Source organism: Desmodus rotundus, chromosome 8 (genome assembly GCF_022682495.2).
Source record: "Desmodus rotundus isolate HL8 chromosome 8, HLdesRot8A.1, whole genome shotgun sequence".
In the NCBI taxonomy this organism is placed as follows: domain Eukaryota; kingdom Metazoa; phylum Chordata; class Mammalia; order Chiroptera; family Phyllostomidae; genus Desmodus; species Desmodus rotundus.
The window spans coordinates 85302874-85317129 of record NC_071394.1 but is presented as its reverse complement, the minus strand read 5'-3'; the positions used below and the strand labels follow the sequence as shown (position 1 = coordinate 85317129).

The 14256-nt window shown below is 46.3% G+C and overlaps 1 protein-coding gene and 1 pseudogene across 7 annotated transcripts in view; one reads left to right on the top strand and one right to left on the bottom strand.

The window, feature by feature from the left end:
• FLNB (filamin B) overlaps positions 1-14256 on the top strand; it is a 140459-nt gene that overhangs the window by 19555 nt on the left and 106648 nt on the right. The window lies entirely within an intron of this gene.
• Positions 2947-5200, bottom strand: LOC112301045 (large ribosomal subunit protein mL42-like; annotated as a pseudogene).

Below are 14256 nucleotides of genomic sequence, written 5' to 3'. Positions count from 1 at the left end.
AGTAAAAATACTAACTCAAAATAGCCTGTGCCTCTTTTTTTTTTTTACTTTTTTTTCTTTTATTGATTTCACAGAGAAGGGAAGGGAGGGAGAAAGAGGGAGAGAGAAACGCCAATCGGAAATTGAGCCCACGACCTTTCAGTGTGTGGGGATGACGCCCAACCAACTGAGCCACACCGACCTGGACCGCCCTCGTGTTCACTGCAGCATTATTTACAATAACCAGCACATGGGTTACTTACAGTGACCATCCATTGATGGATGGATGTGATTGGTAGTTGTCAGGGGCAGGCGGTGGAGGGTGGAGAAAATGGTGAAGAGATCAAAAGGCACGAGCTTCCAGTTATAAAGTAGGTAAGTCATGGAGAGGTAACTTACGACATGGTGACTAGTTAATAATACTGCATTGAGCATTTAAAAGTTGCTGAGAGAGTGCTGTATTGCATCCTGAAAGTTACAACCAGAAAAAAAAATTGTTACTATATATGATGACACGTTAACGACATTTATTGTGGGGATCATTTTTCAATATATAAAAATACTTTAAAAAGGATAAAACTGATTGTGTCCACTGAACTGAAGGCAAATCTTAAGTTCTCAGCATCAGTGACGCGCCTTGTTTCCGCGTTTTGCTCTGAGTCTGTCAGAACGATAAACGAAACTACATTTGACAGGTGCGTTGTATATACGTATATACACACATTCATTCATGTGTGCAGACATTGGGAAATCATTACCGCAACCAAGATAGTGAACACATTGTCCAGCCCCAAAAGTTTCTTTGTGCTCCGTAATGTCTCCCTCATTGTTCCCGGCCCATCCTGTCCCCAGTCACCGATCGGCTTTGTGTCGCTGTAGGTCCGTTTGCTTTCATTAGAACTCTATGCAGTTGGAACCATGCAGTACGTACTCTTCTGTTGTTGTCTGTCTCCCTTTACTCAGCATGACTATTGTGGGAGTCGCCCTTCTTACTGCACGTATCAGCATTTCCTCCCTTTTTTAGTGTTGAGCCCTGTTTCATTGTGTGGATTCACCATAATTTGTGTATATATTCTTCTGCTGATGACATTTGGGTTGTTTCCAAATAACGCCGTTATGAACCTCATTGTACAAGTCTGTGTGGACATAGTTCCTTTTTTTCTGAGGGAATGGATAGATCCTATGGTCGGTATATGTTCAACTTTTTAACAAATTGCCAAACCATTCTCCAATTTTTCCATTTTCTGTTTCTACCAACAGGGTATGAAAGTTCCATTTCTTGTGCATTCTAGCCACAAGAAGTGTTTTTTTCTTAAAGAACAGTACTTTTTAACTTGGTTGGTAAAAGCAGCTGTGGTTTTAGTCACTTTAATTTCTCTGTCCGCCACCACAAAGGTTTTCATTTCCACTGTTAATAGCTTCTGGTCCCAGCCAGAGGCTCACTCTGACCAGGCTGGGTGTGTCCCCTGCCCTCTCCGCAACCAATCACTGGCCAGGGTGTTTCTTGGGATTGGCTTAACCTAGATCATATGCCCTACCTCCCCTCCAGCCCCCAAATCTGGGACACTGGGGAGATTGGCCCGCAGGGAGGCTTCTCACACCGGATCACTGCTCCACCAGGTTGCTATTTGTTCTTTAGAAACCCCCCTTTATTTTATGAAACTCTGGTGTCACTGGCTATGGTATTATATGGCCTGTGACTTAGGGTTATCTCCTCTGTCCCCTCCTTGAAGCAACATTACCTCTTCACCTCACAGGCAGATCAAAGATGGAAAAAAAAAAACATGTAAATTTTAGCAAGCTTGAGGTTTCATTTAAGCTGTCTATATAATTACAAGGTGTTAGTTAGCCTTAGATGTAAAATAAAATCTGACTTCAAATTTAAGTGGCATCCATGCCTTATAAAAATACCAGGCACCTTAATTTGTGATCCTTGGTCTCGAAGACTTGTTGGATTTCCATCTAAAGAGGGTGCACAATGGCAGTTTCATGAAAACTCCAGGTACTCCCACCCCCCTTTTTTATGAGAAAGAGTTGGAAGAAAGAATGAATGTGTGAGAAATCGGGGGTTTGATTGCCTTCCAGGATCCGTGTGAAGGAGAGGAAAATGTTGCTCAGCCACAGTGACTTTCCCCAATTAAAAACTAAAAAAAGATCGTGGTTATGGGGTTTGGACTTCTGACAAACCAGCAGCCTTAGTCGTCTTGAGTGTTATTCCAGATTGGAAGATTCTGTCAGGGGGAAAGGGGAAGCTTCGAGAATTCCTTGTCGGACAGTTAAGAGTGCCCCAGCTAGAGGAGGCCACCCAATTCCCCAATGAGCTGACCTGACCACGTGTGAAGTTTGGCCCAGCGCGACATCTCGGCGTGGGGCAACAGCATGGGAAAGAGTTTTATTGGGAGTAACTTTCTACAGTGATGGACTTCCGGATGAGGCCATCCTTTTCTCACTGGTGATGTCACCAGGGCCTCTATTCCACAGAGCTTGATTGTTTTGGACCCATACATTTAAGCTTCTTAATTAATTGACTCAAGACTTAGAGGGCAAACGTGCTTTTTAAAATAATGAATATGTGGCCTCAAGTGCTCCTGGCTTGGATGGAAATGGATCCTGGAACGTGGACTAAGAACATGGAGAAGGCACACCTGGTTCTTATCCTGACTGTGCTCTTCATCAGCTCTGCCTTTGGGCCTCAGTTTCCTTATCTGTAAACTTTGAGCCTTGATCCAGAATCAAGGTCGGCAGACAGCTGGCTGTGGTGCTGCCCTCTTTTCTCCCCACGGCAGTCCCGATGCTCTTTCCCACTGCTGGCCATGGTGCTCCACATGGCGGCCACACAGTGCTGGATATGAAATCCATTTAAGGCCTCCATGAAACTTTGTAACGGTTTGATTTTTTACCCCGCGAAGAGCCTACAGAGTACGTGATGTCCGGTGGGCTGCTGGTGTTGGTCTCAGTCACATCAGCTGCACCGAACCCCGTATGCTGATGGCACTTTTCTCCTTCACCCCCTGTGCCTTGGCCTTGATCTTCCCTCTGCTTGACTACTCATTTTCCCTGGAGCTCAGGAGCCAATTCGGGTGCCTCTTCCCTTGTAGAAGCCCTGTTCAAATCCCCCTCAGAGAGTTAGTCATTTCCTCTCTGTTGTTCTCACAGCGCTGTCCACATGGATGGTCAATATAATGGTGGTACAGTGGCCATGAGACCGTCTCTGACCACAGTGCTCCCATAGCAGCCGCTAAGCCCTTTGGTTTTCTTTTCTTTTTTTAGATGAAAAGACATTTTATTATTATTCTGCTGTATAACATAGTAGTGAGTATACTTGATTGCATTTTCTCAAATGGCAAATGAGACCCAGGATAACATTTCTGTTTGATTACTGCAAACCTCAACATCATCCGTCTCTTGGAGGATTCAGTTTCTTACGCCGTCTGTACTGTCCACGAGAATACCAGTGGTGTTTAGTAGTAAAGAAGGTTTCTCTAGGTTGTTCTAGCAACACTTCTGAAACCAAGTGTTCATCTTTTTCTTCTCATCTGTTTTTCAGTGCTTGATCCTGTGTTTCTTCATAATAACACACGGGGTCTGGCCGAGGGGTGGGTTTTGTGTGTTCCTATGGAATGTCCACAGAGAGATGGTGGCAAACTGTCGACCTGCCATGGGATGTCAGAACAGGCCCCACTGCAGTTACAGTCATCTGGAAGAGGAATCTGTGAATTTATGGCAAACACAATGTAAAGCTCCATTGTGAATTGCAAATAGATGTTTCAAGATAGTTCTGTTTGATATCACCCATTGCACGATAGCGACTTCTTCTGTGCAAGCCCGGCTGCCGCCGCCGTGGTGACTCCAGATGCTTCTCAGCTGGTGTGGAAAAAGATGATTTGAAGAGAAAAAGCTCTTAAAATTTGCTTCTCGGCATACCTACATTTATTTATTTCAAAAGGAAATTATAGAACAGGATCATTGGTAGAAAACGACTGTCACTTGCCATAAAGAACAAGTAACTGTAAAAATATCAGTGAAAACAGCAGTGGTAATAAATTCTTGAGACTATTGTTGGAGACTCTGAGTTCGAGGCCTGCTTGGAATCAGAGTCTGATGCTTTGTGAATCACCGCGATTCCAGCTCCTCAGTCACCTGCTTTGTCTGTTCTGCCCCGTCTTGGGCAAGGCTGGGCTCTCAGCAGGACCCAGCACCTGGGAGAAACTCAGATGTTGTTGACCAATTCGATACTAACAGCAGCGGCCCATGTAAGTGCCTTTGCTGACTGCCTGAAGTTAGAATTGCATGAGGATTATCAGAACTATGGAGTTGACAAGCAGACACGTGTGGCTTTGGTTGGTAGGACTCATGTCTGTGCTTTGCTGGATTAGGATTTGACAGATGAAAAGTCATATAGAAAACTGATTCCACCCTTGAGCAAATTCTCATGAAAAATGGTCTCTTGGGCCTTTGTTCTTTGCCATGTAGGGCAGGGCCCGTGATGTAGACACCCCATTTCATAGGTGGGAAAACCGATGCCCAGAGGTTAACAATTGACCCGGGGCTAGTCTGACTGGGGTGAAACTAGGCTACCACCCCCTCACCTTGTTTTCCCAGCTAGTGCACTTCCTACCAGACTTCACTTCTACTGTAATTCAAGCTGCCGAGTGACAAAAACCACAGTGCCTACACCGAACAGGACTAGCCTTCTTGGGCTCTGAAAATGGAAACTTATCGAGTGTTCTTTTCCACGCTGAGGATTCAGAAATGCTCTGATTTGCTCTTGGAAGGATGCCAGTAACTTTATTCTACTTTCTGCTCAGAACAGTACCCCGTTTTTGTTTTGTTTTTTTGTTTGTTTTTGTGGGTGGAAAGTGTCAGGTTTGGGCCTCAGCTGTTCAACAGCAGTACCTGCTCCCAGCAAGGACGTGAAATCTCACATTGTGAGGAACTGCATAGAAGCAAGCCAGATCCTTGGGGTGCTGGGTAGGAAAGCCGCCGGTGCTGTGCTGAAGCGTCTGACCTGTTCGGCTCTCCTGCAGGATGAGTGTTTGATGAATAATAGTACACCTGGACCCAGGGAGCAAAAGCAGATAGGACAGCCACTGAAACTGCAGGGGAGTGTGAGTAGAAAGTTACATTCTACCCTGTGGAGCTGGCCTCTGGCCAGCAACCTGGTGGCTGTTTATGTCTCACTCACGGAGCCATTGGCCTTCTTGTTAAGGCGGGTGGCCATCCTCCTAGTCTATGCCTGCTAGACCTGATTGTAGGGGGGGCGGTTAGATCTGAGGACATGGTTTCTTTAAAACATTCCCCCTCCATCCCGTTCATACGTGAGAACTGCATATATCTTATTTTTTTCTCTCTAAATTTTGCCTTAAGTCTTTATTGTTTTTTTTAAGATCACAAAATTGACACATACTTGTTCTATTTTTTTTTTAAAGATTTTATTTATTTATTTATTTATTGAGAGAGAGAGAGAGAGAGGGTAAAACAGAGAAAGAGAGGGAGGGAAACATCAATGTGTGGTTGCCTCTTGCACTCCCCACTACTGGGAGCCTGGCCTGCAGCCCAGGCAAGTGCCCTGACTGGGGATTGAACTAGTGACCCCTTGGTTCACAGGCCTGCGCTCAATCCACTGAGCTATACCAGCCAGGGCCTTGTTTTATTTAAGTTTGATAACTATAGAAATTTAATTAGAACATTATTTGAGTGCTAACCATACATAGTGATTGGGTTCCTACCCTGTACCAGGCACTTTCTTATTCCTCGTCTCAGTTAATCCTCACTGGAAGTCTGAGGAATGTTGTTAATCCCCATGTTACAAATGAGAAAACATGGCTCCATTCAAGGTCACCCAGCTTGTAAGCAAGTGGCTGAGCCTCGCGCTAGGGCTGGAGGAACTCTGGAGACCAAAGTTCTGTGTGGTGACAGAGTATTTAACTTGATTTAGAATCATTTTACTTATATTACAGTGAAGAAAAGCCATAGGATTATTCCCATTTATAAAACAAGAAGGCACGTTAGCAGGGATTTCCAAAGATGAGTTGTCCGGTGTGCGCATCCCTCTGAGGCAGCAGAGTGCAGGCAGGGTTAGTCTTTGAGCCAGAGGGTAGTTGTCGGGCTAGGATGTGGCAAGTCTCAGGGGATTGGGGCTGGGCTGGGAGGTTCCTTGTCTGTCTGTCTTTCTTTCCTTCATTTTAAAAAAGATTTTATTTATTTTTAGAGGGGCGAAGGGAGGGAGAGAAACATTGATTTCTCTCTCAACCCAGGCAAGTATCCTGACTAGGAATTGAACCCATGACCTTTCGGTGTGCAGTATAATGCCCAACCCACTGAGCCTCACCGGTCAGGGCCTCCTTGCTTTTCTTGAACAACCCTCTCCCACAACTCACACCACCTGTGGGACAGGCCCATGATCTCTAAGCCAACCTCTTCATTCCTTAGATTCTAAATAATAGGTAATTTATCCACCCCCATTGCTTTGGTATCTCGGCCACTGGAAAACAGACATACCTGCCTTAAATATGTGCCTTGAGCTAAACAGCTTTAACTACAGCCTTGGGATCTGCAGACCCTTGATTTAGCAAGTCGAGATTAAAGCAGTTGTGTGATTGCGCAGGGTCATCCCGGCTGTGCTTTTCAAACCTGCCTCACATATCCTTGTTGGACTTGTCTTTGTGGATTCCCCGAAGAGCCTGCAGCCTGTCTTGACTGTGGCTGGCTGGGTGGTCCCAGCCGTACAACTTAGCTGTTGAGCAGCCCCTGGACAGGGCTCATCCAGCTGGTTGCCCTGAGTGTCTTCCCGGCTTGCTTTTTAGAGAGTTCTGAGACTCATTAGAGGGGTTAGAGATTTTAGCATTCTTGAGATTCTTTCTGTGGCCAGTCTGGCAAACCATTTCATTTCTTCAGTTTCCCAATTGACCCCATTCTTCCCCTTGCCCTTCAAGGGACTGTCTTAGGTGCAGGCCAATTTTGCATTCTTGGCAAAGCCACCTGTGTTTGGTTTGTGTGGGTTGTCTGCAACCTAGGTTGAAAAGTCTTCTAAAATCCCAAACAATTCCTGATTCATACCAGTCTGGTTTTCAAAATGGCCCGGCAACCAGCTGTAGTGAACTTGGCCTCCTCTTTCACACTGGGTAAAGCAAATCTGAGGTATAAAACCTCAGATTTGCTTTAGCTCCATTTGATTAGTTTTTGTTGTTGTTTGTTCACCTTTCAGGCACTTCATTGTCTATAGATTTATCCCCTTTCATCTCAGGCCACAAAGCAGTTCTCAGATTCTTACCCAGGTGGCTGTTTTGCGCTGGGAATGTTTATAGCCGAAGCATGGTGCTGTGAGGGAATTAATCTCCGGGAGCCGAGGGTAGGACCATGTCCTATTCTTGTCCAAGGTCATAAAACTTCTCTTCAGTTCTCCTGATGGGACTGGGTAGGAACTGGGGAAACTCATGGACTTTTGTTTGCGATATTGGGTAATTTGGGAAAAATAGGTCTTAAACTCTAGCTGTGTAGAATGGATGAAACATTTTGGTAATTTATTAGGCACCGTTCTTTTAAGTACAAGTCAGAGGAACTTAGTTGAGCTAACTTAAACGAAAAAAAAGGTTTTTGTTAGAATGGTTTTATCAAGATTTTTCATTTCAGTGGCAAGTGGTAGAAACCTATTTGAAACTACTTAAAGACAAAAGAAGGGGCCACTGGCCCAGTAGCTGAGAAATCCCATAGTAGAGCTACCCCCAAGTGTGGTTGGGTCCAGAGGCTCAAATGGGTCACCAGGGTTTGATCTTTCTCTTCATCTCTACTGTGTCCCCTTGGGCTCCACATGGTGGCAGAAAGGCTGCTGCCTCCCTGGCCCTTTAGGCCTCCCAGAGCAAGCCCAGCCAGAAGAGAGAGATTGAGTGAGAGTGACAAGCATAAAACTCTTTCCAGCCGCTCCCATACAAAGTCCAGGATTTGCTGATTAGGCCCCTTTGAATCATGTACCTAGCTCACAACCAACCACTGTGCTTAGGGGTGGCCTGCTTCAAGCACCCCCTGCCCCCCACTATACCAGGTGGGCATTGAAAACAACAATGATCCCTGCAAAGAACCTAACCAATAGTCCTTATCATGGGTTCACAGACCTAGGGCAATCCTACCGGGGCCTCAGGAGACGGGACCAGGAAGCAGAAAGCCAAGGATATGGCCTCTGGTTTCCCTGGTGCCTGTCTTGTTCCCCTCTCTCTGTGCACAGATGGGCTCCGCTAGCACGGCACTCAGCACGGCTGCCCCATGGCTCCTGGCTGTCCACAGTTTACTCAGTCCAGCCATGTGCTCGGACCTCAAAGGAGCAAGTGATTCAGTTCCCTTTGGAGGTTCCACCCTGATCCTTTCAGCTGTGGAGGCTGAGGCTGGGCCCTTACAGACATATCTGGGGGGAGGGGGTGGAGCTTGTTCTTGGAGAGGTGATGTAGGCTGATGGTCCAGAAGGGACAAATGGGTGTTTCTCCTTATCTTGCTTATTACCAACAGCTTGGACGTAGCTGTTGATAATAAATAGTACCTAGGGCCTCTCTCCCAAGGTAGGAAAATGTTGGGTAAAGTTCCAGCCCAGCTATGTGGATTCCTGCCTCCTGCGTGGAAGCGAGGCCCAGGATTAGCAGCTTGGGACCCCTTGAGCTCTCCTCTCCGCTTCTTCCTGCAGAGGAGACGGCACTGTCCTAGAGCTATGAATGGGAATTTCCTTCTTTCAGGCCCAGGTCTGCATGGCTTCAGCTGGAAAAACCAAGTAAAGAGTGCACTTAGGCCAAGGGTTTCCCCAAATGCTAATCAGCACTGATTACTTCCAGCATGTTGCCTTTGGCTCTGCAGAGAGTTTTGTCCACTGTGGCTGCAATGTCTGGCTTCTGCTGCCCAAAAGATGACAAATAAGTTTGTAGAGATGAGGCTGGGTAAAAGGGATGTGTCCCTTTGCCACCCTGAGCTTTACTAGGTGTGAAAAACCATAATTACCAGACCTGTAGGTCACTGGCTGGCCTCTCCTCTGGCATTCACACTGGGATTGGAGTGGGGGTCATAATACTGCTTGCTCAAAGGGAATCCTGGAAGTGTTTTGGGGATAATGTCTCTAAAAATCCTTGCTCAATGTTGACAATGACCTTTCTCCCCCATCTTTATGTCTTTTGAATTGAGTCAGAATGCTAAGTATGAATAGAGGTGCCATGTTATCCAACCCCAAGACCACTAAAGGATCACAAAACTTTGTAAGCCTGAAACTTGATCTTTGATGAAGCAAATGAAGTTTTATCATGAAGTTAAGGGAAGTTCGATAACTCTGCTATTTTAAAATAGTGGTAAAAGACTCATAGTTGGTCCCTGTAGAATGTCTTGGAGAAACTGGAAATGCTTCCTGGTCCAGCCCTGAGTTTACAGGCTGGGAGATAAAAGCTGAGAGAGGGACAGGACGTGGTCAGGGTCACACAGGGAGCAAAGGAGGCTGGACCGGAACCCAGGCCTCCTGGCCCCGGGTCTGGGGGTTCGGCCTGTCGTAATCCTGCCTGCAGCTGCCTTCTGCTGGGAAGAATAAGGCAGACCTCCTAGCCTGGAGGAATATATAGAATTTGCTTTTAAAAAATAAAAAAGCCCAGCTTTACTGAGATTTAATTCACACGCTGTAAAATTCACCTCTTTAAACTGCGCACTTTTTAGTATGTTCACAGAGCTGTACAGCTATTACCACTATATCACTTTAGAACATTTTTATCCCCACAAAGAAACCCTGGTGTCCTGGATAGCAGTCACTCCCCAATCTCCCTTCCCCCCAGGCCCTGGCAACCACTAATTTATTTCGGTCTCTATGGATTTGCTGCTGCTGGACATTCCTATAGTAGAATCAGACAATGTGGGCTGTTGCGACTGACTTTTCTCACTTAGCAGAATGTTCTCAGGTTCACCTATGTTGTATATATACTCCGTTCCTTTTTATGAAACGTATAGGGCTTGATGGAACGTATAGGGCTTGAATTTGAAAATAAAGCTGGAGAGTTTTCAGGTTTATTTTTCCTTTGCTTGGTAGGCTTTTTCCTGGAAAGCCAGTCTGTACACGTGGAGATGAAATGAGGGATTTTCTCAGCCTCCCTGAACCTGAGCAGTTGCTACTTTCCTTAAATGTTTTCACACCTGGGAGAAAAGTTGGTTTCTTGGAAGAAAGTGTGTTCTTTCTTGTATTGCCAAGAAAATTAATACATGTTAATTAACACAAACACTCAAGAGCCAGAGTTGTGATGAAGTTTTTTCTTATATTTATTTTCTTATGTTCAACTTATGTATTATTTTTTTAATCCTCACTCGAGAATATGTTTATTGATTTTAGAGAGGAGAGGGGGGAGGGAGAGAGAGAGAGGGAGGGAGGGAGAGAAGCATGGGAGAGAAGCATTGACGAGAGAGAAACATGGATTGGTTGCCTCCTGTAACTCCCCGACCAGGGATCAATTCCGCAGTCTAGGTTGTTCCTTAACTGGGGGTGGAACCCACAGCCTTCTGGTGCGCGGGATGATGCTCCAACCAACGGGGCCACCCGGCCAGGGCCCAATGGTTGACTTATTTTAAAAAAATTTAATTTTAGCAATAATGTATTTTTCCCCTCCCCCAATTCACTGGAAACTTTTAATCCTACAGGTAGCATGAAGGAATAGTGTAGACACTCCCCTATAACCTTCCTGTACAGTCTGCATTTCTTAATGGTTTTGGTAAAATGCACATTCTGATTCTGAAGAGCAGTGGGCCTGAGAATGTGCTCCTGGCAGAACTCCAGAGAACGCCAATGCTGTGCTGTCTGCAGACTACACTTGGAGTAGCAGGGCGTAGAATGTTCCATGTGCTATAATAGATTCGTCTCTTTGCTTGTGATTAAACTTGAGTTAAACGTTTTTGGCCAGTTCACTTCCAAAGGTCAGGAGTGCTTCCAACTGCATCACACCAAGAGGTAAGGCACGTCCGTCAATTTGTCCAGCTATTAGGGATGCTAAGTGCTATCTCTTGGTTCAAATGGTGTTTGCCATTTGCACACACTCACACTAAAAAGTTACTTGCTGGTTATCTGAAATTCAGATTTAACTTTTTAGTATATGTTCCAAATACGGCAGGCAGTTCTCTCATGTTACAAGTCACTGAGTGGGACATATTTACACTCAATACTTACTGTTTGTCTAAACTCTTATTTAATTGGATGGTCTGTATTTTATTTGCAAAATCTGGCAGCCCTCGGTCCCGCTGCCTGCTCAGCGGTGCCCAGGTGTTCGTGTTTGCTGAGCGAGGTGTTTGCAGCTCTGCGAGTGTCCTGGGAGAGCTGTGGGGGCATCTCATCATGCTGCGGCTTTGGGTATGCTGGGGTACGGTCAGATTAGGAATTAGCTAAACACGACCTCACCCCTGTGGAATGTGCTCTTGCTAGGTATTAGTGAAAAGTTAAACCTCTCCGGAGCCATTGTCAGAAGCCTGTCGGTGATGTCATCAGCTGGAAAAGCCAGCTTCCAGGCCTCAGGAAAAAGCTAGAAAGCCAGGGCTCCAGTTTTGGTAATAAATGGAAATGGAGTTTCACAGGTGGGGTGTGGAGGAATTTATTACAACAGGAAGCCTGATGGAGCCTCCCGCCTGCATGCAACCCGCAGCCAGGTCTCCGCGTTCTGATGAACAATCCGAAGCTTCTGACGCAGCATGTGATCACACTGTTGGCCCTGTGCCGTGGAAAAATTGGCTTGTTCTCCACGGACACTTCAGGAGCTGCAAAGGGGGTGTCGGGACTGTTTTGCAGCTCTGAGTGGGGCCCTTAAATTGGGGAGGAAGGGAGGCTGATGTGGAAATTGTTCATTAGGCTGTTCAGAGTAGTTCTAGAAAACGCGTGCTTGGTCCCTGCCGGGCCCCCGCCATCTGACTCGTCTGGCCCGCTGCGGTGGGAGGCCCCTGGTGCAGAGGGAGGAAGAGTCCTCTGGATCTGGGCACTTAACAAACTCCTCTCTGCCTTGTGAGTTGGAAGAAATAGATTGAGCTTTACAATTTTTTAAATTTTATTTTTAAAGGGGAATTTGTTGTGCCTGAGTGGGCCATCGACTAGAAGGGGTCCTGACTTTACTCAAGTGTTGAGTGTGGTAACTGTAGCCATTTAATTTTATTTGAAATCTCCCATAAAACATTCTGGAAAAACGTGGGTTCCAGGGCTGGGCTTTCTGGTCCTGGGCTGGGTTTTGTAGCTCAGGTTTCTCTGGCCTGGTGGAGGTCGCACTTAAGCAGTTACCCAAGTTACTTTGGCCTGGCTGAAGTGCTAACGGCCTGCGTGCTTTACCAGGTATAAAGACTCCCTGCTGAGCAGGTGAGAGGCTCAGAGCTTGGCTGCAGAAGGCCTGACCTCCATCTCACTCGGCTTTCTTGTCAAATTAGAATTTGGAAGCATTGACCCTGAGTCTCCAGGTTGGCTCACGTAACGGGGAGGCTAAGACAGAGTCTCCCTCACCCCCTTTTCTTCCACATCACCCCGCTGGGGCCCCACCACTCACCTGTACATTGGCCCTGGGCAACCAGCTTGGCCTCTGGAAGCCTCTATTTTGGCATCTGTAAAATGGGATAATATTTGGGCCTACTGCTTGTGCAATACTGCAGCCAGGGTGCTTGGATACATGGGTTGTTACTCTGTGAGTGGCTGATGTCAACTGAGCATTTGGGGGAAGTCCTCAAAAGAGTTGGGCTTAATCACATGTCTGCTTAAAAAGAAACTATATAATCTCTTCACCTGAGGACATGCTTACAGGGGAAGGGAGGGAGAGAAACATCATGCGAGAGGAAGTTGGATTGGTTGCCTCTCACACACGCCCAACCAGAACCAAATCTGCAACCCAGGCACGTTGTAGATTATCGAACTCAAGACCTTTCAGTTTATGGGACTACACTAACCAACTGAGCCACACTGGCCAAGGCTCACCTTTGCTTTTGAGTGTGCCTGACCGTTCATCTCTCTGATCTGTCTGTAGAATGGGCCTGTCATGGGAGGGGCCAGCAACCAAGGGCAAGTCTTCTCCAATGAATGACTGGCCCCTCTTGTCTGCAGCAGCTTCGAACCCTCTGTGTAAGATTTTATTATGAATGGGTGTTCTTTAAAAAAGAAAAATGGAAGCACAGTTCTCAGGAGGACCCTTCTGGCCCTCTGCTTACCACTGCCCCATATTTATTCCAAGGGAATAGCAGCATCTTTTTCTTAGAATGTGGTTTCATTCCTTTGAGAAAAGTGGTTCATCTCATCTGTGTCTGTGAGAAAGGAGGCTTGACTCAATGGCCTTGGGTGCAGTGAGTTCCTGGGTACATCTGCTTTTCTCTTCCCTTGTTCACCTCTCTTGGGGTTTGCCTCAGGCCCATCTGCAATTGAAGAAAGGGTTGTCCTCTTGGGCAAGGATTTCGGTGTGCTCAAATTCATGTGAGGTCTGGCTGCCAACAGTGGTTCCGAACCCTGGCCGCATGGCTACACCTTAGAACCAACTAGACAGCTTTAAAAATTACTGACACCCTGGCCTGACCCCCAGGAAACACTCATTTTTGTTTTCTTTTGGTAAAGGGGCAGTGCTTCTTCTTCTTCCTCTTCCTCTTCTTCCTCTTCTTCTTCTTCTTCCTCTTCTTCCTCTTCCTCCTCTTCCTCCTCTTCTTTCTCTTCCTCTTCTTCTTCCTCTTCTTCTCCTTATTCCTCTTCTTCTTCCTCCTTTTTAAAAAAAAGATTTCCAGATGGTTCCAGTGTGTAGCCAGGGTTGAGCCTCGAATGACTTCTGTGAGCTACAGAAGTGTTGAGGCTTGGAGAGAATGTTGGGCAAGCGAAGCCTGAGGCGGGCCCAAGGTCACAGTCTGCATTAATAGCAGACCAACCCTGACCTGTACGGATGGGGTTATGGGGAGAGATGGGGAGAGACTCACTTTATTTTACTCACACTTTGAAGTACTCAGAATTGATTGCAATAGGGCATTTTATACTAGGGAAATGGGTAATGATCAGGGAGAAACATTTCCTATATGAGGGGTGACCCCCCCAAAAAGCCAGAATTATCTTCTGGAGGGCCCCTTGTAGTACAGGTTTCCCCACTAGGGGAGTGTTCTAGGAACCCATCTGTATCAGTGACCAGATGGCGTTGTTGTGAGAGGCTGCATTCAGCTTCAGTGATTTTTTTTGAAGACTCAGTGCATTTGCCCATTCCATGATGGGTGATTTGGGGGTGCACCTGGCCACACCGCGCTGTGTTCAGCAGTTTGTGACCAAAAACAACAAGATCGCTGTGC